This window comes from Aethalodelphis obliquidens, unplaced genomic scaffold, assembly GCF_003676395.1.
Source record: "Aethalodelphis obliquidens isolate GAN/ISIS:26980383/991018 unplaced genomic scaffold, ASM367639v1 scaffold4, whole genome shotgun sequence".
Lineage (NCBI taxonomy): Eukaryota > Metazoa > Chordata > Mammalia > Artiodactyla > Delphinidae > Aethalodelphis > Aethalodelphis obliquidens.
The window spans coordinates 71,883,528-71,911,262 of NW_020837948.1; the positions used below are offsets into that span (position 1 = coordinate 71,883,528).

General features: G+C 41.3%; 1 protein-coding gene and 1 pseudogene across 1 annotated transcript in view; both read right to left on the reverse strand.

Annotated features, from left to right (window-relative positions):
* RAB3C (RAB3C, member RAS oncogene family) overlaps positions 1–27,735 on the reverse strand; it is a 289,518-nt gene that overhangs the window by 226,787 nt on the left and 34,996 nt on the right. The window lies entirely within an intron of this gene.
* LOC113617515 (pre-mRNA-processing factor 40 homolog A pseudogene) lies at positions 99–3,304 on the reverse strand (annotated as a pseudogene).

Consider the following 27,735-nt stretch of genomic DNA (forward strand, 5'->3'; position numbering starts at 1 on the left):
ACACCTATTTCTGAGTTCACCGTAAAAGATCATATTGGCTTTAACCAGCTGGATAGTGCACAAAAAAGCAGTTTTATCCGTTGCTGGTGCTTTTTTTGTACTACTAGATATCAAAAACCTTTCATTGTATCTTCAAAATCCAACTTGTATAAAGTAAATCAAATCACCTCATGATTTAGACTTTAGAACAAAGTAGAGACACCTGCAGTTATCAGTAAATTGCCACCTTTCTATTTTTTTTTTGCAGTACGCGGGCCTGTCACTGCTGTGGCCTCTCCCGCTGCGGAGCACAGGCTCTGGACGCGCAGGCTCAGCGGCCATGGCTCACGGGCCCAGCCGTTCCGCGGCATGTGGGATCCTCCCGGACCGGGGCACAAACCCGCGTCCCCTCCATCGGCAGGCGGACTCTCAACCACTGCACCACCAGGGAAGCCCCTTAAATTGCCACCTTTAATCCATTCTGCAGTGCCCTATGAAAGGGTCACAGACCGTTATGACTGTATGAAAATATGATTCTTGATACAGAATCAAAAGTTATTTTTAATTTCCTTTGTTTTATAAAGTCCACAATAACAATACGTAAATGTACTTTTATTTCTGTGATATAATTAAAACCCAGTGTTATTTCAATTGACTTAAAATAGAATCCCTGGTCTGAATTAGACTTTACATCATACTGTAAACATATTTGGTATAATTTATTGATCATCATCGAGTTGCTCCAAAGGGTGCTTCTGTGCTCTTCCAATTCCCCTTCACTCAGTTCACTGCCAGAAGTATCCCAATTACCAGAATCCTTTGCAGTCTTTTTCTCAGGTGATTTGTGTTTTGATTCTGATCTTTGTCTAGTTCTGTCGTTTTCGCTTTCCCAGTCTTTTTCTTTCTTATCCTTCTCCTGTTCAGCATCTGACTCTGGAGAGTCAGATTTATGTCTTCTCTTCTTGCTTTTCTTCTTATGTTTTTTTGATTTCTTATAACTTCTCTCAGATTCAGCACTAGAAGAATGTTCTGAAGCAGAACGAGACTCTGATTGCTGTCTTTTTTTCTTTGAATGGCTGTCGTCATCATGTGAATCCGACCCTGATTGAGAGCGGGAGTGTTTCCTGTGATGTTTTTCAGATTTCTTAGAATGTTACTTATTCTTTGAATGATGATGTTGACATTCATGATCTTCCCAGAGAGCAACCAATTCCAGTGGAGGAGTGGCTTATTTCAACATACTCTTAAATGCAGATTCTTTTCGTTTCATCTTCCAAGCCTCCTCTTTTTCTCTTTCATGTTCACGGGCTTCTGCCTTTTCTAGTAAACTATTGAAAGCCAGCTTAATACTTCCTGCATCTAATGTGGTTGATCTTTTAGTAAAACTGATTATTGCCACAAAGTCTTCAAAAGTAGTATTTACTTCAGCTACAAATCCTTTATTCTTCAGAATGTCTTTTATTGTCTTCTTCTCATCATGATAACATGCTTTAAGATCTTCAACGTAAAACTTGAAAAGGTCAAGTGCAGTTGATCCTGGCTGACCAAGCATATTAGTGAATCTAATGTCAGAACTAATTATTGGATACAATTCCATCCAAGATGACGTAGCATGCAGTTGTCCATGTTCATGCAGTTCATCTAAAAATATCTGAAAAGATTCTCTGTTTTTACGCTGTCGTCTCCTTTCCCGAAGCAAACTCTTCTATTTTTCTTCTTCTTCTTCCTTTTCTAAAGCCCGAATGTGTTCTTCAAAGCAAATTAACTCATCTTCTTTATCTATGTTCTGTAATTCTTTATCTTCTGCAAAAGTTGGATTATCCATCAGATACTGCTGGGCTTCAGACCAAGTAGTAGAGTATGTCACATTAGCCATGTTGTCAAGTATGTTTTTGAAGGCTTCCCAATTTCTCTTTTGCAACTGCTTTGCTTGCTCCTTTTCTTTTTTTGAAAGAAAGAATAAAACATCTTCAGAGATTTCAAGATGATCACGTTCTGATATTGCATCACAGACTTGCGTCTCTCCAAACGTTTGCTCTGCTTTTTTGTATCTAGTTGTGGAAGTCATTTTCTCATGATTTTCAAGAAAACGCTGAAAGGATTCCTCAGCCTCTTTGTATTTGGAGCTTGCTTCTTCTCTTTCTTCTTTCTCTGTCTGGACTTTATAAGCATCAAAGGCCTGCTTTTTTTTCACTCAACTTTGCTAAAGCACTGTATCGTGGATCATTAATGATCATTTTCGTAGTTTGCTCCCATGAAGCATTAGATGGTACCCGCTTTTCTTTCAATAATTCTTTAAATGCTTGCTTTGCCTCCTCCTTTGTATTCCAAGTATATGCGTTTTTTTGCCGGTTGGCTTTCTTCCTCCTCCTTTTTCAGAGTAAAATCAGCTACAGTTTCCTGCTTAGATGTTTCTTCTCCCGTATTACTAGACACTTCAGCACTTTGATCCTGAACAGCAGGGGTACTAGTAAGTTGTGCTTGTTCTTCAGTCAAAACTGTTACTGTATTTTCATTATCTACAACAGTAGCAACAATCGAAGTAACCTCAGGCTCAGGAACAGCTGGAACAGTTCCACCGACAGTACTGGAGGCAGAGGTGGAAGCACTGGCAGCGGCGGCAGCCATGGTGCTCACTGTGGTTGGAATTTCTGTTGTAAGAACTGGGGCTGTTGATGTTATGGCGCACTCTTCTTGTTTACTGCTTTCTTCAGCTTTGATCATTGTGGGCAGGCTTGATTTTGTAATAAGACTTCAGCAACAATGGTATTCTCGGATCCTTCAAGATCTTCAAGTTCTTTAGGTTTGGCCCAGTGGAATTCTTTTGTTTGAGAATTGTGATAGGAAGGCTTTCCAGAGTCAGATTTGTACTGCTTCCAGGGCATTTAGATGAAAGTTGCTCAGCAGGACTTTTAAGATCATCTGGTTTCTCCCCAGTAGATTGTTTTGTTTCAGTATTGCAATAGTAGGTCCTTCCATCAGGTGATTTATGTTCAGTCTACGTTGATTTTGCACCGGGTGTTGTACCTGCTGCTACATCCATGTTATTTACTCTTGGCAGTAAAGGCAGGCTGCATGGAAGCCTGACACATAGGAGACATCATCATTCCAAGCATTACTGAAGACATCATTCCAGGCATTTGTCCCACTGGTGGTCCTCCCATTGGGTGCATCATTTGGGGCATCATTCCATGAGGTACAGGAGGCATATTCGCTCTCTGACCCATAGGATGCATTCCCACTGGGGCATAATGCATGCCAGGGTGCCCCATCATAAGGCCTCCATGCTCAGCTCCCATCCCCAGCCTCACCGTCAGACCGATTAGAATTTTAAACTAAAATGTTACCTGATTTTTGAAAGACATGTATTTTATTAAAAGTTGTTTTCATTTAAAATTTTAATTTTTTTTTTTTTTTTTTTGGGTATTCGGGCCTTTTTCTTTTTTTGCCTTTTCCGTTTCGGGGGCCAGGCCTCCGGACGCGCAGGCTCAGTGGCCATGGTTTACGGGCCCAGCCGCTCCACGGTATGTGGGATCTTCCCAGACCGGGGCACGAACCCGTGTCCCCTGCATCAGCAGGTGGACTCTCAACCACTGTGCCACCAGGGAAGCCCTAATTATTTTTTAATCAAACTTAGATGTTTAATACTCAAAAGTTCATATAAATTTCAGCAAACTTGTCTCATCTTTTCTCTTTGTTTTCTTCTTTATCAAGGAAAAAATCCCCTAACTATTCCATATATAGCTCTGCAGGGGTGTGTACGCCTGTGTGCACATACCAGTACCAGAGGTTTGGAAATGCAAGTCACAATGTATCATTAACTGCATCTCTCCTGTTATTTCCCAGTGGAATGACTGTACCTCTGGGCCATGCTTAACCTTAGATATGATACTTCTTCCAGCTCAGCAGCTCATATAATAACAATTTCACTTCTACAGTAGGCGATGGAGAAAAGAAAACATACAAAATTAAGTTTTATGACAAAAAAATTCACTTTCCCATTTTTTAGGGAATATAAACTGATGGTGGATACTATACTTTATGGGACAATTCATGAGAGGATATTATAAAATATATTCCAATTTCCAAGGAAAACTATAAAAGAATAAGAAGTCAGGAGGCTTTCTTGATAACTCCCACCCGTAGGCTAAGCCAAGTTCCTCTGTTATAAGCTTATATTCATCACCCTGAGAATTACTATTCCAAGTAGACTGTAAGCTTTGAATGGAGGACTTGTATTTATTTTGTTTACAATTGTATCCTCAGTGCCTAGCATAGTGCAGGGCACAAGATACAGACTAAAAATTGTTTATGGAGTGCATGAATAATTAATTAAATGCCCTGGGATTAAAATCAAAATTCTTCATTGTGTATAGTTTTGTTTTTACACACATACAAACACATATAATAACATGTATAACACGTATAACATAGTATATACTGTACTATTGTACCAATGTATTACGTATATGGAAACACATACATAAATTAAATTTTAAAGCCATAAATACATTTTCTAATATTTACTGCTAATGTATTATCTTGTACACCCTCTGGAGTGAATGCTACCTCTACCATCTCCCATCACCCCTGTCACTTTGAAGATAACTGATCTAAAGAATTACTGACAGCCTCATTTACTGACTTATTGAATGGTGACAGAAAACATGCAAAATAAACAGGAATCTAAATAAATCAGGAAAAACAGTCAGTGTCAGTCATAATTAAGAAAGTGGTCAATGGTACGAGACCAGAGCTAGTAAAGACCAACATTTGCATCTCAAAACTCTATGATGTGACACAGTTTATATCAGAGCTTTGCGGTCGCTGCTACTGTGGCTGATCCAGCAGATTACACGGTGACAGGAAACAATCTGGTTTTAAGGAAGGTCTGATTTGCCTAAGTTTAACATCCCCATATCAGTGACATATTATAGACTGAATTTGATCAAACTACAAAGTAAAGACATTACCCAGCTCCTGTGGAACCAAATACCCAATTTAATTTAGGCTCCAAAAAAGTGATCCCTCTGGATCATGAGTAATCCTGCTTAATCCAAACATTCAAAGCTGTTCTCTATTTCAGTTCTGAGTTTTCCTTTTTTTCTTCATCTTGGAGATTAGTCTTTTCCAGAATGGAAGGTACAAGAATAATGTGGAAGTGATTTTCAAAGTGGGTGCCAAGGATTTCCTAGCCATTCTCAATAATTCATAGGGGAATCACAGTCGTTAACGCCGGTCCTCAAACCATCTATGAAAACACAGCTACAAGAAATTCACAGTTGATAATAAATGGCAGCTTAACAAATATGGCCATATTTCTTCTTCCAGCAGTAGCATCTCTAGTTATAATTTATAACCATAATTATGGAAGCTGATTAAACTGAGGTATGAAAGATTTCATTATATGTGAATGCAGAGTTGATCCTGTTTAGCACACATATGCCAATTATCACATGTATCTAAAACTCCCAGGGTTTCTTCTGACTCAACTGGAGTTACTATATTTCTTGCTAAATCCATTCTTTATTATTCCTCATTCTTCATTCAAAACCCAGAGTTTTACATTTGGTTTTCTTGACTTTTACTGTTTGCTCCTCTGCTGTCTAACTGTACCAGCCTTCCCTCCTCCACACCCTCTCTCTTGTACTCCCACCATATTTCCCTGTTTTGCTTCCTCTCTTTCTTCCTAGACTCTGATCTTTGCTCTCTTACCTGATATTACTAAGAATTTAGCAAGAATCGTCCTTTTTCTAAATCACTAGTACAAGATGAATCTTGCACCTTAAATTTGAATGGAGATCAGAGTTAGAAATCCTCGTGTCACATTTAAGAAAATGTGAACCAGTGCAAAGCCACTACTTTATACCTGTTCATTTAAAATGTCGCTGGCTACATGAGTTGAGGTTTTAAATGCATGTAATTAGGGTTCCAAGAATGAGATTACACAATTTTTTTCAGTTTGTAATGGTCAGATGCTGAAAATTCTTTGCATATAAATTGTAAATTATAAACAGAAAGGCAGGGAATCGGGAAGGCAGGAAAGAAATCAGGGCCTGTCAGAGACAGGGGAAGAAGAGTGTAGTTTGATGCCATTGTAGTGCTTGAAAGAACAAGAGTGTGCTGCTTTTTGAGCTAAGGTTTTATCTTCACCTGTCTCCAGCTGTCAGACAAATGCACTGTCTAAGATGGGCAGACCATTAAGACATTTTAGCAGAGATGTGTTCATTACTTTGGCTAATAGGGTTCCGAGTTCCCTGAAAAAGTAACACTGGCCAGGCAGATCCTGATGAGGAGGGGATGGAAATACCTCTTCATTGAAGGGAGGCTAAGAGAGAGACAGTAAGGAAGGAGAGGCCAGGAGCCTGTGTCAGGCGTGGGGGAGAGTGACAGTGATGAGTCCAGAAAGCCCAGGGAATTATGAAGACTCTGTGTGCCTTGGAATGTCAGACTCCCTACTTAGGTGGTTAGGACACTCAGGAGGGGAATGGCATGAATAAGGTGGGGATGGACTATGGCTGTTAAGTCAGGGTGGAAGGGAAGATGGAGAATTCTGGGAAGGTACCAGTCATCAAGTCCAAAGGAGCTCCCAAAGGGAGGATGAAATCTGGAATTGGAGGTCAGTGACCACAACAAGCAAGTTAGAGCCAGAGAGTTCGGAAAATGGAGCTTGGAAAGATACCTGAATTGCAGGTGTGATCTGCAAAATATCTAATCAGTACAGAATGAGCACCACCAATCAGAAGAGATGGCAGGGAGAGCAGTGGAAGAGTATTCTGGAGGCCAGCTCCTTTTGGGTATTAACCCTTTAGTTGCTGGACTGTTCAGGGGCTCCCAGTGGACCAGGTAGTGGTGGGGCACTTGGGGAACTTGAGACGGGAGCTATGTATTTACTGGAGAAACATGGCTGAATAACTAAAATATATGTTAGAAAGTGGCTGCCTAGCCAGAACATTTCTGGGCTCCCCTTTCAGCAAGCAGGGGCCATATGACTAATTCCTGACAGAGGAATATGAAGGAAAGTTCTGTTTGGTTCACAGCTGAGGTAACTAAGCACTGGGAGTAAGATGATTTTCCCAATGATGACAGGGAAATCTTGAAGCCACAGGAGGATGGAGCCATAGGACGGAAGCCCCGGATCCTTGAGTTACTACTTGAAGGAGGCCTTTCTCAGGAGAACTGCTCAACGGGAAAACCAGAACTGGACTCAGCATGACTGAGAAATTAAATTTTGTTGTATAAGCCTACTCAGTTTTTAGGATTTTTATAGCAATTAGCTAACCCTGAACAAAACACGGAATAAAAATACTTCAGCATTTTAATGCATCCACTTCGCACTGATAAATATGAGCAAATTTCTTAGTTTACTTGTCTCCTTTGAGAGAATGCAGAACATTCTACAGGGACTTTTAGGTCACAATTAAAAAACCATAAATTTCTATGGTTACCAAAGGGGAAGCAGGGGAGGGATAAATTAGGAGTTTGGGATTAACACATACACACTCCTATATATAAAATAGATAACCAACAAGGTCCTACTGTATAGCACAGGGAACTATGCTCAATATTTTGTAATAACCTATAAGAGAAAAGAACCTGAAAAAGAATATATATATATATATATATATATATATATGTATATATAGTTATATAACTGAATCACTGTGCTGTACACGTGAACTTAACATGACATTGTAAATCAACTATACTTCAATAAAAATAAATAAATAAATAAATATGAAAAGTATCTGGATCTTATAGTTTCATCTTTCCAAGAAATGAGAGGTTTTATTGTTTGTTTTCTGTTTTCCTTACATTTTGGAACATGAGTTCTCCTTCTTTTATAAAAAACTATAGGGGTTCCTATATGACATTGAAAAGCCTGTTTTGTAAACCCCAAACCCACACAATCACACAGTAAACTGATTTCTCTAAGGGGAGATGCTCAGAGCAAAATCTCATTCAACTCTGTATCCAAGAGGGGGCCTATAGGGCTCATCCAGTGAGTGCTTTTTGAATGAATGAATGATGTCATTGCTACTAGAAAAGCAATGTTCTGAGGAAAAGTAAATTAGAAGGCAATTATGGAGAGCAACCTGGGGTCTTCTGCTAATTAACCTTATGATATAGAATTCTCTAGTCCTTATTTCTTTGACGGACTTTGGTGACTTTAGAGTTTTGGCTTCTCATTTTCCAGGGAGAGAGCTGTGTGGCCCTGAGAAGGAGTGATCAGCTCATACCCAGAGAACTATTTTATATCAAAACTTAGATGAAAACTCTGACTTTCATAATCGAAGAGTAGTAGTATTTTCCCTTACTGTGGCACCTACTATTTTTGGGTTTGTTTTGGTGGTATGCGGGCCTCTCACTATTGTGGCCTCTCCCGCTGCAGAGCACAGGCTCCGGACGCGCAGGCTCAGTGGCCATGGCTCACGGGCCCAGCCGCTCCGCAGCATGTGGGATCTTCCCAGACCGGGGCACGAACCCGTGTCCCCTGCATCGGCAGGCGGACTCCCAACCACTGCGCCACCAGGGAAGCCCGGCATCTACTATTTTTGACTCTCAGTTGTTTTTCATCTGCAAAACTTAGATAACATTCATTTCACCTCACACAATGACTGTAAAGGGAGCACGAGGCGGTATCAAAGTGCTATATTGCACTCAATATCAAAGGAGTGTGGTAACTCAGGGACATGTGTGCATCATTAAACCTGAGGACTGGGATTATCTTTAAATTCAGTGTGTCATTAAAAAAATCCTATAGTACTTATTTCTCCTGGACTCAACACAATTCCATCGGCTCTCAGATACTCTTGTGAGACATAAACCATCAGCTAAAGTAATAACTAAAAGTTTGGGGGTAAGGAAGTTATTATTCTGTTCATCAGAAAAGAGCTGAAGTATCTTATCAGCTAAAAAGCTGGTGGTAGGGATTTTTCTTATCCCGAGTCCTGCTTTTCTTTTAGTTGTCTTCAGTGCCTTATCCAATAGCTCTTCAAAATAGAGGATCTCGGTTTGACTTGAGATGCAGCTTCGAAAGAGGAACACTGAATTGAGTATAGCATGCTCCTCCTTTATATCTGGATACTTCTGGTGGACCTAGATCACCAATAATCACAGCCTGCAATAGGAGGTGAGCAATACAGAGTGTGATCTTCGTTCTCCGTAACTGACTCGTCACACTTTGATACGATACAGCAGACGGTGCCAAGGGGCAGCTTGGGGAAAATTACTTGTGTGGCTCCTAATTGGATGTGTCAGCCGTGAGTGATCACTGGGCTCACGATTTAATGAACGAAGTAAAACCAGGCTGGTGAGGCATGGGGCTGGCTTTCCCCGCCCCAGTGAGTGGAGGTGGGGGGCAACCTTGGAAGGCTGGAAGCAAAACTGAGAAGCAGGCAATATCGAGTTTGCCGCCTTCTCTTTCCACTGTGTGCTCTGCTCTCCACTTACAGAGCTCCCACCCAGCGGAACAAGCTTGGTGTCCACCAGTGAAAAGTCTGCTCTTTCCTAGGAGCCCACAGCAGGCCTGGAAGCCCGCCAGTCACCCTCGAGAGAACATCGCCTCTGCTTTGCTGGATGGGTGACTGGTATGAAGCTTGCCCCATTGACAGGGTTTTTCCTAGGAAATCTCATGTATAACAGGTTTCCTTAAAACTCATCAGAAGAGCCAAATCATATACTCATAGGTTCATTCTTTTAGAGAACCTTTATGGAGAGCTAATATGTGTCAGGCTCTGCCAATGTTAAGGATGCAAAGGTACTGAATAAACACATTGCCCTCTGACCTTCAAGAAACGGAGACGGAAGCTGTTTCTAAGTGTCAGTGACAGCAATAACACGATAAGTGCAGTGAGAGACAGTGTGAGCAGAACAGAGGGGGTCCCAACTCCACCTTTGGATGGGCATGGGTGGCACCCCAGAGGCCACCCATAACTCAAAGAAAACAGCCCCAAAGTAATCAAGCCTACCACCAAGGGAAAAGTCATCAGGCCTCATCTTTCTCATAAAACCTATTCAAAGATTCCTCATGAGATTCTGTGCTGGTAGAATGTCCCTTAGGCTCCAGACACCATATCCTGACCCACCCAAATCACAACCAGCAAAGTGAAGGTACATGAAGTTCCTTTCTGGAATCACTCTCCTCTCCTGGAGTAGAGAAGACTTAGATCCTCACTTCAGGCCCTGCCCGACCCATGTTGTCCACAGTATCTGCTACCTGAGGCCCCAGGCCCACCTTGGCCTCATGCTGTTCCCTCTGCCCCGAGTGAGTGCCCTCCTTCCCAACCCCCTTGCTCCCTAATTAACTCCTCCTTGATTTCAGGACTCAGAGAAATTACCACTTCTTATTCCAGAAAACATGCTGCACTCCTCCCATAAACTGAGATTCTCATTTTCTCTGCTCCCACGATACCCACTGCTTGGCTACTTCTAATCTGTCACAAATCACACTAATAACCCTGACTTACAGTTTTCTTTTTGTCTGCTTGAAGAAGACAGATCTATGTCTTCTTCTTTGTACATAGCACCTGGCAAACTCTGGGTACACGTAACACATGTGTAGACTAGATAAATGGGTGGGTGGATGGATGAATGGAAGGATGTTGTGTCCTCATTTTTCTGCTGTCTTTAAAAGGACCCTAGGACTCCCCCAGTTATTCCACTCAGAGAGTCATGGGTGCTGTTTCTTCCTCCATATTTCCAGTTAGTTGTATTTCATGCATCTGAAGCGTATTTTCTGTATTAGAAGCGAGACACATGATTGGTTATGGAAAGGTATGCTCTGCATATTCATTTAGGAGAGCTACAAGAGAAAATTGGAATCCAGTGATCTCTCAACTTGTATTCCGTGGCGTTATAATCGGCCTGTGGCACTTGTTGACACGCTGCAGCCTAATAAACTTTGCAGAGGGAGACCTGTTCCATCTCACTTGAGCCCCCGTGATTCTAATATGTCTACTGATGGCCTTGTAGCTGTATGCAAGAGGCTTCCTCTGAATCATGTCTCTTTTCCCTTTCCTAATGTCTCCTCTGCCCTTAACACTCTCTTGGAAATAATGTTCCCCAAATGACAATTGCTTTTGATCATAAATCACTTACTTGTTAATATTACTTGATTCTCAAACCACTCAGTTTGGTTATTAACCAACAGAGAGCCGAATCAGCCCTTCATTTGTGCTCTGTAAATACGATGTGTAAGGATCACGCTTTCTTCACTGTGTGCTCCTGTGTAACTTTCCCAATCTTCCTGGGTCCATTTTCAAATGTGACGAGACACAGAGAACAGAAGCTCGAAATGATGGCAGCTCAGCTAGTGCTGGTTATAACAATTTATCTTCATACTGGTCAAATATCTTAAACAATTTTAACACCAGATATATAGCATGAAAATGAGGAAATAAATTATAAACGAAGAACCAGGAGAAATGGTTAGGATAGAGACATTTCTTTTCCCTTCCTCATTTTTCCTTTCAGCTGGGGAAGATCAGTGAGAGGAACACTCCTGGCCTCTCTCTTTCCCTCACTCAACTCTGCCCAGAGTGACTTATGTGATTAGTGGGTTTGGGGAAAACAAAAGCAAACAAATGAAAAATCTGCTTACGGAAGGCTCACTCTCTGCTCTGTTCCTCAAGGAGAGGCCTAGGTGGACCATTACCTTCCATTGCTGGGGGATAAGTTTGTCTAACTCTGGGGCTTTCACACTTAAGCCACTCTCTCCAATATCTGCCTTATAATTAATACAGGTGATTTTAAAATTTCCTCCATTCGTTAACTATTTTGCCTTTTTTTCTCATTTTTTCTGTAACTCAGACAGGAAAGAGAATTATTATTTATGTTATTTATGTTGTAGAATTTCTGGAATATACGTCACCGGTGGTTGGTTTGCCGGAAGTGTGGTAATTGAAAATATAGGATTCCTAGGTTTGTATCCTGGCTCTGCCATTTATCAGCTGTGAGCTGTGTGTCCTTGTGCCCATAATATAATTCCTCTGTACTTCAGTTTCCCCTTTACAAAATGGGGGCAATAATAATGCCTACTTATAGAGTTACTGGGAGTATACTAGCCTAACACAGTTTCTGTGAGCTATTTCTGTTATCATTAAGCCATGCCATTTGCTTGATGGAATGCCTTGGATGTCAACCTAATGTTGATTCCAAACATGCTGAACTGTTTGGCTTGAGCCATTACTAAATCATAGAATAACAGAACCAAAAGAGACCTGAGAAATCTTAGCTTTAGATCCTAGTTCAGTGGAAGATGAGACGGAGGCCCAGAGCATAGAAGTAATTCACCCAAGGTTGCACATGGCAGGTCCAAGCCAGGATATCCCATCTGTCTGGACACCTGGCCCGTTGAATCTCCCTCTACCTTAGCTGCTGCTCTCACAATTATGATTTCTGTTAACTGCACTTCTCACATTCACTCTACTTGCCCACTTAATGCAGTTATTAAGTCTAGTTGCCAATCACATTGTACCTCCGAGGGTACAATACCAGGCCTCAATAGAATTTTGAGCATTACAACAACAATAAGAACGAGATATTGCTCCCTGAGCCTCTCAGTATATTTTTCCTATTAGAGAAAGCTGAAATCTGACTCGCCCAAGATAATTCATGTAAGAGAAAGCCCATTAGAAAAGCAGCGCTGTTGATTTACTAGCATCCTGGTATTGCTTTGTTCTTTACAACGCAGACCATTTTTAAAGCCAGATATTTATCTCTTGATTGTTCTTCTAACCCCACTGCTTCCTGCCTAGGGAACTCACTCTTCTGTTTGCAGCATCCCAGGGAGTACAAACTAAATATAGTATTGAAGTAAAATCCCTGCAAAGCTAATGAACTACTTTATGGAGATTGAAGCAGGAAACCTTTTCAGGAGTGGTGTTGCCATTAATTGGATGTGGCTACACAAAGGCACAATTTCAGAAACAGGCAATTAACAATAGGGAATTCAGAAGGTCACAAGTGATGGCTCGAAAGGTAGAAAATGATTACTTTCAATCATGTATCAACCCGGATGCAAAATCAGACATTTTAATATATGTTTTCAATGGAGTGCAATTTGCCTAAATTTCCAAAATGAAAATGTGGCACATTTGCCAATAACTAGTCTGAATAGCTAATTACCAATTACATACCACTGAGAATCTGATGCCTGTCATGTGTAACCTTAGATTTCTCAAGTATGGGAAAGGTGGTCAAGTACGTTAGCAGATAAAGTCATAACAGCTAAAAGATCATTGTCCTTTAAGACCCTCAATATTAGTTCAATATGAAAATAATCCTTTTTGGTGAATTTAGGATAAATGACACAATGGATCAATAACAGTTAGCCAGATTATTTTTAGGCATGTTCAGCTATTCTGCTACTGGTGACACTTATGGCTATTTTTAGAACCCAAGTAAAGAATAACTTTTTTTTTTCTCTTTCTACATATCTTCAGGAATTGTTCTTCTATTTAATTATTTATAGAAACTGGAATCCAAGTTAAGTTGACCACAATGTTATCAAGTCATAGAGCTAACTGGATTTAGATTATGAAATTGAAACAATTAGCATCAATTTTCATCTCTATCAAAGTGTGTTTAAATTGACAAAGCAATACTGTTTTTTTCCCACAAATTATTGAACTTTATGAAGTAATATGTATAGAAAAACAGGATTAAAAAAAAGATCTTGGGCTTCCCTGGTGGCGCAGTGGTTGCGAGTCCGCCTGACAATGCAGGGGACACGGGTTCGTGCCCCGGTCCGGGAAGATCCCACATGCCGCAGAGCGGCTGGGCCCGTGAGCCATGGCCGCTGAGCCTCCGCGTCCGGAGCCTGTGCTCCGCAACGGGAGAGGCCGCAGCGGTGAGAGGCCCGTGTATCGCAAAAAAAAAAAAAAAAAAGATCTTATTAATCGTTTTACTAGAAATTGAGTCAGACAGTAGCCTAATAGATAACAGTGTGAGATCTATGAGCTATATTCAAATCCTAGCTCTGCCACTACCTAGCTGGGTGACTGGAAGGGAATTACTTAACTTCACTGAAATTTAGCTGTCTCTTATGGGAATAGTGATATTGACTTTACCTCGTGCTGTGTGGACTTCATCATGTAAATGCATGTCAGATGCCTCACCCAGTGCTGGCATGCATGATAGGTGGAAGATATTCACTAAACATTAGTCATCATTATGACATCTGAGAACCTCAAGGATCAGGGAGAGAGTTTTTAAGGAAACTTAGCTCCATTTTAGATTATTAAGCTTGAGTGTCTGAGGAATGGAATTGTCTAGTGAGTCTCATGCATGGTCAAAAGAGGTCAAAAGCAGATATTTACATTTTGGAGATATAAATAGGTCAAATGGATCATCTAGGAAGACTGAGTAGAGGTGAAAAAGAAAAAGATCAAAGGAAAAATCTAGGAAGTGCCAATATTTATGGGAAGAGCAGAGAGGAACAACTAATAAAGAGAACTAGAAGAAGTGGTCAGAGAGTTGAAAGGGGAATCAGGAGGGGCTGACACCACAGACCTCAAGGAAGATCCAAGGAAACAGTGGCTGAGTATCGGGAGGATGAGGCCTGGAAATAGGTCTTTGTATTTAATACTTAGGATATAACTTCCAGCCTTATGTGAACAACTTCACCTGCCTGTGGGGACAGAAGCCAAACTGAATGGATGTGAAGAGTGACTGCAACCCAGGAAGAGGGGACTTTTAAGAGGGCTGGCAGAGAAGAGGAGAAGGCAACAAGGGCAGTCAGCTCAGAGGGGAAATGAGCAGAGAGGGGGAAGCGTAGGTATGGCCCAGTCTATCAACAGTTCACTAAAATCTGCTTTAGTGAAACATCCTTCTAAATGCACAGCTAGTCTCTATTCCCTAGCCTCTCATAGTTACGTGTAGCCATTAAGCTGATTCTTGTCAAAGGAATGTAGGTTGAAAATATATGCCAATTCAAAGCCAGTATTTTTAATAAGTAGGTGTGTCTTCTGCCAGGCGTCAGGAAGCAGCACCTTCCTCACTGTTCACTTCAGGCCCTGACTCCACACCCTGGGACCCTCTGTCCTTGTTCCTCCGTGGCCTCATCTGATGTTGGCATTGGACAGGATGCCCTCCTTGGGAAAAGCAGGTTTTGCAACCCACTTTCTATGAGTATCAAGGGTTGTTAAAAAAAAAAAAAAGTCACAGGCTTATTTTGCCAGTGCCCTGGTTTCTATGGCAATATAATAATATAATTTCCTCGAAAACTAAACAGGTTCCTAATCTTTTTGTATCCAGTCAAGTCTAAAGTTCTTTCTTGAACATAGTTCTCAAGAACGCTTTATTACAATTACAATTTTTTTTGGTACCTTAGGAATTATATACAGTTTTTAGCTCTACCAGGAAACTAACCATTTCTGTAACGTTTTTAAATAGGAAAGTATGTCCTAATTCCAAATGATGATGTAAAAATTAACATCTGGAAGTATGAACAACAAATTTTTTTTTTTTTTTTTTTTTGCGGTACGTGGGCCTCTCACTGTTGTGGCCTTTACCATTGCAGAGCACAGGCTCCGGACGCGCAGGCTTAGCGGCCATGGCTCACGGGCCCAGCCGCTCCGCAGCATGTGGGATCCTCCCGGACCGGGGCACGAACCTGCGTCCCCTGAATTGGCAGGCGGACTCCCAACCACTGCACCACCAGGGAAGCCCAACAACACATTTTTAAGATAGAGATTGCATATAAGATAAATGTATGGGACTTGTTTTGAAATTGTTGGAATAAAGTATGATGAGGTTATTGGTGTGTTTGGTCTACCTGGGGTTCTGACAATCACAGATGCTGATATTGAGGTGGAGATCAGTTAGGACACAATCCCATCATCTCTTCTCTTCTTATATCCAGATGGGTTCCTGTCTCTCTTAATGACTTTTTTTTCCCCTTGGGCTTACTTGCACTACAATTGGCAGGGCTCATTCTTATACATTCTCAGATAAGAGAGTGAGAACAAGGGAAAGTTTGATAGATAGGACAGTGTGGAAGCAGCCCTCCAGCTCTCCGTCCCATTGACCACTGAGCACAGTCGCTCCAGCAGCACCCCCTGCCTCTTTAAGGGTCAACTCATGTCCTGCTCACACAATTAACCTTGCTCTGATAAAAATCTGAGAAAGCATGCTTGATTCTCTTATATGAAGTTGATTACAGGTGTTGACAACCAGCCTTCAGGAGAGATCAAAAGTGGCAAAAGCAATTTCTTCACTCACATGACTGTCGGATGATTGGTCTGAGGGGATAAACCATAATCCAAGGAAAGATCTGATGAAAAGATTTATTTCCTTGTTCTTAAAACCTTAGTGCAGAATACGAACAATGTAACTCAACTAAAATTATTTTTTGGAAGCTTCCCTGTTACACAATTGGAAAGTTAGTAAAATTACAATATTGCACCTGATTCCTAGTTTACAGTAAAAGAATTGCTGTTCTCATTTTGTAACAATAAGTGCAGCTAGCATCCTAGGGAAGAGGGCACCTACTCTGACGACACCGTCCCTGAAAGACATCTGATATTTTATTCTGTTCTTCCATGTCAGGAATTCTTAGGCCATGCTAATGAGAGTATTTTTAGTCATATATTTCAGCTGCATCTTATATACCACCTGAAGCAGGGCAGCTTCAAATAATAACAGCACTAAGCAGCATAGTAATTATTATTTATAATTACTTCCGCACGGTAGGTTGGCTCATAAATTTTAATGGAGCTCTTTCCACAGTGGTGATCGCCAACCTTCCTGGCATTTGTGGGATAAATGTTTATCCAAATAGAAATAATGTGGTAGAGTAATTTCATAGTCAGCCTGAATCCTCCCTTCCTCACTCTCCCTAGAGGTTATTTTAAATGCATAGAATTGGAGGGGAGGGAGGTGATAGTTATCCTACTTTGGAAGTTCTGACGTCCACACACTGACGCCCGATATTCATTTTCCTGGCAGAGATGTCGGTTGGTGCAAAATAGCTCCTGGGCAGGCAGACAAATTTACTGCCAGCAGCTGGAAGCTCAGTTCTTTCCAAGAGCCAGGTAAGAGCTTGACTCCAGGAAAGGAATCAGGAGAAACTTCCCTCCTTTCTCTCCTCTGGATTCATTGTTAGCTGGAAAGGGGGTGAGAGAGAAATCAACCGCACTTTACAAAGACACTAGAAATAGAATGTGTCTTTGCAAAAAGAATGCATAGCATGAGGGGATTTTTACACTATACCTATATGTACAGTCGATTCCATTTATGCAATGAAATTCTCTAGTACCTTTAAAAATCACCGATTATTTGACAGAACCTGGGGACACAGAGATTGGAATCCCTGATGGTCAAACGTTGTTGGGGAAGGAAGAGGAAACATCTTTACAATTATAAAGGATCTTTGAGGATTTTATTTCATCCAAGTGCAATTAACATATATATGTTTAAGAAGACATTGTTGGGCTTCCCTGGTGGCACAGTGGTTGAGAGTCCGCCTGCCGATGCAGGGGACACAGGTTCGTGCCCCGGTCCGGAAAGATCCCACATGCCGCGGAGCAGCTAGGCTCGTGAGCCATGGCCGCTGAGCCTGCGCGTCCGGAGCCTGTGCTCCGCAACGGGAGAGGCCACGACAGTGAGAGGCCCACGTACCGCAAAAAAAAAAAAAAAAAGAAGACGACATTGTTGGAATTTTGGTTCCTCCAAAAGCAGAGCCTGAGAACATAGAGCAGGTAGTTTTTTGGGGAGGTGATGCTGGGAAACAGGAGTGAAGTAATAGGGAGAATGAGACAGGAGAGGAGAAAAAGACGAAAGCCATCCCCTGGCTCTGGTCTCTATTAATTGAGGGCTATTACGGGGTTAGGGGTGATTCACAGCCCTGCACTTCCTGGCTGTTCTTGCAAGCATGGACCTGGTGAGTTGTGCTGTTTTAGAAGGCCCTGGGGCAGAAAGCAGAAAGGCATGCGTGATATGCTTGAGGTAGACCACTGAGCATGCACAGATTTGCTCGCTGCAGCTGAAAATCAGAAGCAGGCCAAGGAGATGGGTGGGGGCCTAAGAGCATCTGCTACTCACAGCCACTTAATAAGGAAAGACCATTTTAGAATGATGATGTCAACTGCATGAAGAGCTTCTAACTGTGTTTCCTATTCTTCCTTTTAAAGGTGCGCACACATCTAACGCCCCAGGTGACCTACATCATCTGTTTCCTGCTATATTCAATTCCAAACTTTGAGTCTATTCTGACATTATTGTTCCACAGGTTCTTAGTCTTTGCTGAAGTTTCCATTATACTTAAGGCCTAACACATCTGCTTGAGTTGTAAAATGGATTATAATTTCCAAAGAAAAAGGACATATTTATGATTTCATAATGGTTTTGACATTAGTATGGCTTGTTTTTTTAAACAATCATTTTAAAGGAAATAATTGATAGATGTGGCTCCGTAAAAATGAGAGGAAAAGAAAGGTATGCCCCAAATACGCCATAAACAAAACTAAAGGCAAACAATTAGGGGGAAAAAAACTTATTTGCAAGAAATACAAGTTTATGTTCAGGAAAAAAGTGTCACAAATCAATAAGAATAAAGATATATAGCTGAAAAGTTAGCAACTTATGTAAGAAAAAATGCAAATGGCAAAGAAACATTTGAAAAAGACAGTCCAAGAGATGAGAGTGAAATTACAATAAATATAAAATTGGCAATGAAAAGAATGATCATGCTATCTATTACAGGTTCAGTGAAATGGGCATCTTGTGCCCTGTTATTGGGAGTGTAGAACTGGATCATTTCTGTTATGTCAACTTGGCATAACAGAATTTACAAAATTTTAAATTTAAAAACCGAGAAATTCTATTTCATACGATTTACCCACCCACATAAAGAGGTAAATTCGGTAAAGAGGTATCAATGCAAATTCCCGTCATTTACTGTGGCAAAAAGAAAAATCAGAGAAAAAAGAAAACTAGCAATAAGAGATTGTTTAAATAAATTTTTATGATGTTGCTACTTAAAATCAGGCTTTCAAAGTATATTTAAATATTTTAGAAAAGGTTCATAACATAGAAGAGAAAACACGGTTGGTGATATAGCAAGTATCTTCTTTTTAAGTATGGACTATACATATAGAAAACAATTGGAAAGTTATACACAAAACTATTAATAGCTATCTTTGGGTAGTAACATTCCTTGTGATTTCCTTTCTACTTTTCTATATTTGCATATTTTCTACAATGCCCATATGTACTTTTTTTTTTTCTTTCTGTACGCGGGCCTCTCATTGTTGTAGCTTCTCCCGTTGCGGAGCACAGGCTCCGGATGCACAGTCTCTGCGGGCCATGGCTCACGGGCCCAGCCGCTCCGCAGCATGTGGGATCTTCCCGGACTGGGGCACGAACCCGTGTCCCCTGCATCAGCAGGCGGACTCTCAACCACTGCGCCACCAGGAAGCCCCCATACATACTTTTAAAATACTAGTCAAAACTAATTATTTTTCAAAAATCTACTTCAGTGTTAAAATTAATTATGACTAAGACTTGAACTTAGTCAACTTCAACTACTTGAAGGCAGCTTCAACTACTTTTTCTGTCTTCCCTCCTTTTCTTTTAGAAACTTTTATCTTCTAAAGGAACATATTAATATAGTATATCTGAATTTTAAAGTCACTCTAAATCTACATCATTTTTCTTCAGTTAAATCCTTTTATGGGAAAATTCCGGAAAGAATTTGGAGGCATCAGCGATAGAGAGTCTAGTTTTTTTTTTATAGTTCTAGCACCAGAATATACAAGGATAATGAATTATCTAGTCATTTAGAGAGAGAGTGATGGCAGGAGAAAAAAAGAAAGGGGAAGAGAGAAGTACAAATGAAGAGACAGAAAAGCACGTACAGAATTACAGAATGTAGCTTGGATGTTTGAGACTGTTTTTGTTTTGTTTTCCTTCTTGAGTCATAAAGGTCAGAAAGACTATTAAGAGATTATTAAATGTTTTGGTTTTCCAAATATGACTCTTCTGTATATAAGAAAACATCAAGAGTGGGGAACTAGAAGTAAAATTTTTAAATCCACTCAAATAGAAAGTAAAAATGGAAAAATTATTTTTTGAATAAAATAAATTAAATGATAATGCTTTCTCCTTGTGCTCAAGCCCCTTCCATGAGTACTACCCAATAATTGTAAAACTGGCAAGAAAAATGACCTAATGTACTACCCAAAGTTTCTTTCCTAATCAGATTTCTGATTTCCATATGCTCCTTATTAGTTTCTCCAACATTTTAAGGTGGTGTATTATATATACAAAAGTTATACAAAGGCAAAAAATTAAGAAAAGCATGTACTACGTGTTGACATAATCGAAAATAAGAAGGTTGAAATTCTCACATGCCCTTTTTTTTTTTCTCATGGCAACAGCCTGGGAACTTTGGAGGAGACAACTCGGAGGATCATGATTCACCACTTGTGGGTGAATGATTTGTCATCCTGGTCTGGCACATTTTTTCCCTCTTCCTTTGATCTTGCCTCATTAGAGGCAGCTGACAAAACAATCTTAATTGAAAATAGGATGGAGGAAGCATCTGCTGAATATGGAGTCCAAATAATGGATTGGGACATGGGGAGTCAAATCATACAACTCAAGAGCATGAGTGCAGACAGATCAATAAGGTGAGGCAAAAGTAAAGAAAGGAACAAGAGTGCAAAAGCAGAGTGATGGTTAATCAAGAGGCAAACACACAAGGACGGGTCCATAGATAGGACTCAAAGTTGACCTGCCCAGAATCCAAGCAATATACAGGCATTAGCATTCAGGGGCAGGCGTGCAGTTTCTGAAATGACTGTGATATTAAGGAAGGAGATCTAGACAGAAGCCACCTGCAAGAGAATGGAATGGAAGATAAAGGAAACCAGAAATTTCCAGTTTCTAGGAAATCAGGATGGTGGAGCCCAAATAATAAGTAATTATTTCAGCTGTCCCAAGTCTTCAGGCTTGAGAGCTACAGGAGCAATAAGTCTAAAAGATAATTAACGTAATGCTATATTCTCTGTGGTCCTCTAACTTTTCTTGTTTTTTTTACATTTGCTTTTCCATAAACTCAGAGACTTCCAATGTTTTCTTTTAATCCATTCCCCAAAAGCAACTATAAATTAGATAAGCAGAATTATACAACATGTTAACATAACTGTAACACATGTCCTTTCCTATGATTTCCTGCTGTTTCCATTATCAAACCCCATGTGCTGTCCACCATCTAGTGACCTGCATGCCCCTGAGTCCCCTGGTAGCTATGGTGTGGCCATGCGCCTTCTGAAACTGTAACAGAAGGGTTATTTCATTTTCCTTTCTGTGTCAGGAAAGAAAGCAAAAGCTAGGGGACAATCAGTCAAGAGGTACAGTGTGCTCTAAAGTACAGCCTCAGGGACTCAGGGAGGAAGTCAGAGAGAACCTGAGGATGTACAAACCCTGGTCCTGACAACACCAGTCAAGACATGGAGGATTCCAGGTCCAGACGCAATTAGTCTGATTTTGATTCCTAGGATGACAATTCTGTGCTTGGTTAGAAAATAGCCAATTCTCTAGAAACCGTTCCTATCAACACAGAGATCATTCTGCATGCCAGATGACACAACTTAACAAAAAACGTATTTTTTTGGAGGCAGGAGCAGCCTTTTTAAGTCATCAATTCACTACTCTGCTTTCTTTAAACTATTGCACCTAGATTTATTTATTTATTTTTTATTTTATTTCTTTTTCGGTACGCGGGCCTCTCACTGTTGTGGCTTCTCCCGTTGCGGAGCACAGGCTCCGGACGCGCAGGCTCCGCGGCCTGTGGGATCTTCCCGGACCGGGGCACAAACCCTTGTCCCCTGCATCGGCAGGCGGACTCTCAACCACTGCGCCACCAGGGAAGCCCTGCACCTAGATTAAGATGTATTCATTTGGAAGGCTTCTATTATGGATGGACTGCAAGCACCCCATGTAACAGATCCCATGTTTGACAAAACAAGATATTCTTCCTTATGCATTTGACCATAAGCTTGTCATTTGGCCATTTTAGTATCACACTTCCTCCTTTGTCCTCAGAGCAACTAGAGAAGGGTTGATCAACTTTACACACACGTCAGTATTCCAGAGCTGTGTCTCCAAAACAGATGGCTCAGATGTCTCATCCATTCAACTCATAGACACAGAGGCAACAAATTTCCTTGTCGCCTCACAGAGTATTCTTACGTCAAATGCCCCCCTTACTGTGGGCACCCAAATTGAACTGAATTCAATTCAACAATGCACTTTTACCAAAAAGTGTTGTTCTTTTGCATAAATGTTGTCCTTTCCTATCTCTATTTTAGTCCCACTACAAGTCTTGATCTTACATGACTTTTCCGTCTGCAGTGAGGATCAGCAACCTCCAATATATTGTTACTGAGCTCAAGTTTCTTCCCACTGCCCTGGAAGGGAAGTCTAAATGTGGGTGAATGCAGGTTTTGTGAGGCCTGGAGTTCATACAATTTGTGGGTCTCCTAGCATCTTACAGAACATCCAGTGTTTCTCAAGAGGTCAGAGAGTTATGTTCCTCAGTGGTGACAGTGGGGCACTCTCACTTGGTCATATTATATCAACAGGGGAAAGTCTCAAAATGACAACACACAACTTTCTGAGATTAGATGTTGAGGTTTTTACTGGGTCCAAGCCACAAATATTGACAAGAACTAACCTTTATTGGGTATTACTGTCTACAAGGTGCTAGGTTAAGTGATGTACACATTTATTATTATTCATAAACACATTATGAGAGGGAGATATCCTAATTGTGCCCATTTTACAGATGAAGTAACTGGGGCTGAGAGAGGTTAGGAAGCCATGATTCAGGATTTGAACCCAGACACTTTGCCATCAGGGCCTGCGCCCCTAACCAGGATGCTGCTCTGGCTTCTGAGAAGCAGAGGCTCTTGCAAGGAATCTGCTTTCCTTGTGCAATATTTCCTCCAACTTTTAAAAGGTGTGAATAAATATTCTTCAACCTGGACAACTGAAATAATGTGAGGGAAGAATGGTGATGGTTATGAGAACTGGAAATAGGTGGATAAAATTTAGGATTGCAACCAAATAGACTTCACAACCACATATCTATAAAGCAAATGGGCATGATTAGAACTCTATTAGACAAAAACATGCTCATGCATGTGCTCAACGTGTGCTGGTGGCTCCCATGGGCCAGCCATCACAGACACTGGGACTCCTGAGTTGAATAATGCACAGTCTATGACCCCCACAGAAGCTCATAATTTATTGGAAGAAAGTAAAAAACTAAATGACAGATTGATCATGTAAATATCAATTACTAATATGACTTTTAATGGCAAGTTTTAATCTCTTGCTCTTATCTTGATTCATTCCTCTTTTCTATGTGGAACGAGTGTCCACCAAATGTTTTTCCCTGCACTACTGAATCTTCACTCAAATACACCAATTAAAAGATTAGGGTCCTGGTAGATCCCCCCTGGGGGTGAGATGTCCTAAGCCGATGCTCTCCCCTCCACTTTCCTTCCCATCACCTAGTTTTTAGAGCCTCTGGGCTCTGTCCATAAGAGCTGCCATTTTGCAGGGGGTATGCCTGATGGACAGAGTCAGCGAGAGGTATATCCATGTGTTCTCCAGGCTCCTATTCTAAAAGATATGTGGAATAGTAGTGTTCCGGGCTGCACTTTCCCTGCCCTAATCTCAGTAAGGGATTAGGAAGTTGAAGGGAATGGACTCTGGGCTCTTCACTTGCTTAAAACAGGTCAGTTTTCTCCAGTCACTAGGATACCACACAAGCCTGTCTTTAAGAAATGACTAGATATCCTAAAAAATATTTGAAAATCACTGTGGCAAATGATAAAGAGTTTGAGGAAACAAACCTCTTTGCTTGAGATCGAGAGAGTACTGGAACCTTCCCATTTTAGTTCATGATGTATTCAGAGACACAGAATAAAAACCTGAGCTAAAGGGGAATAGAGAGAGAGTACGTGTAGACATCAGTATCTAAGGATGTATCAGACAGCAGGGAGGGCTTCCCTGGTGGCGCAGTGGTTGGGAGTCCGCCTGCCGTTGCAGGGGACGCGGGTTCGTGCCCCGGTCCGGGAAGATCCCACATGCCGTGGAGCGGCTGAGCCCGTGAGCCATGGCTGCTGAGCCTGCGCGTCCGGAGCCTGTTCTCCTCAACGGTAGAGGCCACAACAGTGAAAGGCCCGCGTACCACAAACAAAAAAAAACCAGCAGGGAAAAGAATCAGGAGCAAAGTTAGCAACCAGTGGGGAGTAGGGCTGTATTTAATCCTGAAGTAAGAGAAGGATGATAGGCAGACAGGGCAAGAGGAGAACGGGATGAAGAAGCAGGTGGACCCATTGTCAGGTAGAGTATGTTGGAGGCCCTGAAGCTTCGATGCTACACACATACCCTGTCTCCAGCTACTCCAAAGGATAGACCTCCAGCCAGAAGCCACATTTGGGTCATCCTAAGATGTTCTCTGGCTCCAGAAATCAGAAGGAGATCAGATCTGAATACCTAAGTCTACCCCTCCCCGTATCTATCCTCGACCTTAACAGACTAACGTAGACCTACCTCCTGTTCTTCATGAGCAGACACGATGTGACAGGAGTAAATTGGTCCATTTGAGTGGGACCGGTTCTTTAGAGCAGCAGTTATCAAACTTTATTGCATCAGACTCATCTGGGAATCTTGTTAGAAATCCAGATTCCCTAGTTCTGCTCACAGAGAGATTCTGACTCGGTGGGCTTGGGATCTACATTTTTAACAAATTCTCCAAATTATTCTGACAAGTGCCTGCCTCTGGGGCCACACTTTGAGGACTGTCTCTCTGGAGAGACTGTGGTTTCCATGTTAAAATCATTGACTAGACACGCCTCTGGGGAACGATGGTGCTGACGCTAGGACCCTGCTTCATACAGCCTTCTGTGCTTACTTTCATATGTGCTTTTCTCTCATATTCCGAGATCCGCCCATCTGCAGAGTCAAGAGCCTCCCAACCATAGAATCGCCTTTACATTGTTTGAGTAGGTATCATCAACAAGGCCAGGTAAAAAGGTCTCAGAAGGTCTTGATTTTCACCAGTCCCTGAGTAAAGGGCCTGTCCTTCCACCTCTGTTTTCAACCCTTGGCAGCTATGTTACTACAAAACTTACTTTAGAATTTTACTCTCAAAACCAGACCTACAGACTCCGTTACAGCATTCACGGAAGCATGCCATAGAGCAAAGCGGAAAAACGCTTTCAATTCTCACTCTCTTGTTTCCAATTGACTATAAATTTGTGAAGAATTAAACAGTAGAGATGAAGTCTGAGCTTATCCTGACCCAGAGCTTAAAAGCTTTGCAAAATTTGAAGGGGTAAAAAAAGTCACTACTGTACTTTTTCTTAAAAGAGGAGGACGGATCTACCCGCTAAGATAAAATGAAATGATTTATATCTGCACATTATTCCCCTCCATTACCATAAAGGGGCAACAATGTACCTTAAGAGTCTGGGTCAGCCTTTCACACAGGTGGTACAAGTTGAAGAGGCCAGGGAAGGTGGTCCCACTGTGACACCCACTGCTGTGAGCTCCTTCATTCCTTTGGTTAACAAGCTACTACCTTTAGTATATTTCAGATGTGAGTCTATCAGTTATGTATAATTTAGTGTAAATTAACACTTAGCCTCTGATAAACTTTGAAAGATTAGAATTCCAGAATCCAGGAGGTTGCCTTCACCAGCAGTGCTCTCTCTGAGACTTATGTCAGGAAATCAAATGGCCTCTGTGCTCAGTTGTCCAGTTTGTAAACTAAGTAGGAGTTGGGAGAGGATTTGCCACACTTGTCACCTGCCTCCCTCCCCAGAATGGGGGGAGATTCTTGCTCCAGTGAGAAGATTTGAGGAGGACCTACTTTCCAGTCTCTTGCACTTGCTATTGCCATAACAGCTTTTGTTGCCATAAAAGATGTGGGTGTGCTTTAATTTTCTCATTCTCTCATTCAGATACTACTGAAAAACTTCCTTCTGGTTCAGCCTCTATTTACAAAGACTTGCACTCTTTGCTCTGAGCCTCAAACCTGGCTTCCAGGAAAGCCACCTACTGTCAGAAGATCTCCTTCCTTTACCTACCAGCACATGGGAGTAGAAAGCAGTACCTCTATATAAAGATGTGCCCTGTCAGGTATGTGTCAACAGTGCTATAAACTTCTGCTAATATGATTAATAATTTATTGGAGGCCTAGAGCAGCTCTACTCAAAATATGGCCTGGGGGCCCCCAAACTCTTTCAGAAAGTCTCTGAGGTAAACTTTAAAATAATGCTAAACTATTATCTATCTTTTTCATTCTCATTCTCTCACAAGCGTTCAGTGGAGGTTTCCAGAGGTTATAGGTTACATGACATGTGATAGAGCAACGGATTGAATGAGGAAGCAGATATGAGAATCCAGCTGTCCTCTATGAAGGCAGACATTAAGGAGATTTGCAAAAATACAAAACAATATCACATTTCTCACTACGTTTTTGTTTTTCAAGATGTAGTTCTTTTCATTAAAAGTATGTAATTTATGTTTACATGCAATGTGTTTATTATTGTTATTTTAAATAAATTAGTAAACTTTTTTCAGTTTTAATTTTTAGTACGTAAATATTAATAGCTATAACCCACATATACACAAGATCTTTGGGGTCCTCAATAATTTTTAAAGGTACAAATGGGCCCCAAAAATATGAGAACACCATACAAACCATATTCCACATACTATGTTATTAAGGCAAATATTCTTATCCTTATTTTATAGAAAATGAAACTAAGACATAACAGGGTTACATAATTTGCCCAGAATCAAATCATCGGACACCAAAACTCATTATTTCTCCTTGTGTTATCTCTCTTGCTGCCCTCATGAAAGCTGGCCTTGTGTTTGGCTTGCTTGTGAGTCTGAATATACAAACGGACAACGGGCAGACCATATATAAAAATAAAACTTTGACCCACAACCTGTAGCAACCTGGCAGGAAACCCGCCCCCTCATCTCCGATAAACAACTCAGAATGCCAGCCTGCTGTAAGTCAGACTTGCAGGAAGCCAAATTGTTATCTCTAGTGACAATCCAGGAAGCTAAATCATAATTTCTATAAACTATTGGCCCCAAAGGCTCAGGACTTCATTAACAACCGACAGCTTCTTCTCTTTTTGTCCCCACTTCCAACTTAGGACGAATCAGAGAAAGCCAACTAATCAGACAGCCCTAACCAATCAGAAAGAAGTCCCCCCCCTTCTCGTGACCTCACCTACAACTTCCCCTGCCAACAGCCTCCAATCACTCAGGACATCACCTGAAGCCTTCCCTCTTCTCTCCTAGAAAGCTTTCCCTTTCCTCTTCCTGCCTTTCAGTCTCTGCCAAAATACAATGGTGACTGACTCCCTAGCTCTATCGAGTTCAGCATAAAGAGCCTTTGCTTTTCTCCTTTGGTTGTTCTTCATTTATTTCCACACTTATTTCTGTGCCATTATCCTGTAAGTCGCTGAAAGACAGGAAGCTTAAAAGTCCTTGGCTCTCTCACCTCCGGAGGCTAGCACTTTATACAGCACAGAGTGATCACTCATAAACGTCTGGTCATTTAGGAGAAAGCCATCCTGGGGTCTGTTTGACTAAACCAGGGTGACTCCCTGGCTATCCAGGTGTTCCCTCCACGTTGTCCAGCCTAGCGGGGGTTATACCACACAAACCCCCATGTCACTGATTCCCAGACATTTGAGCTTCCGAGATCTAAAT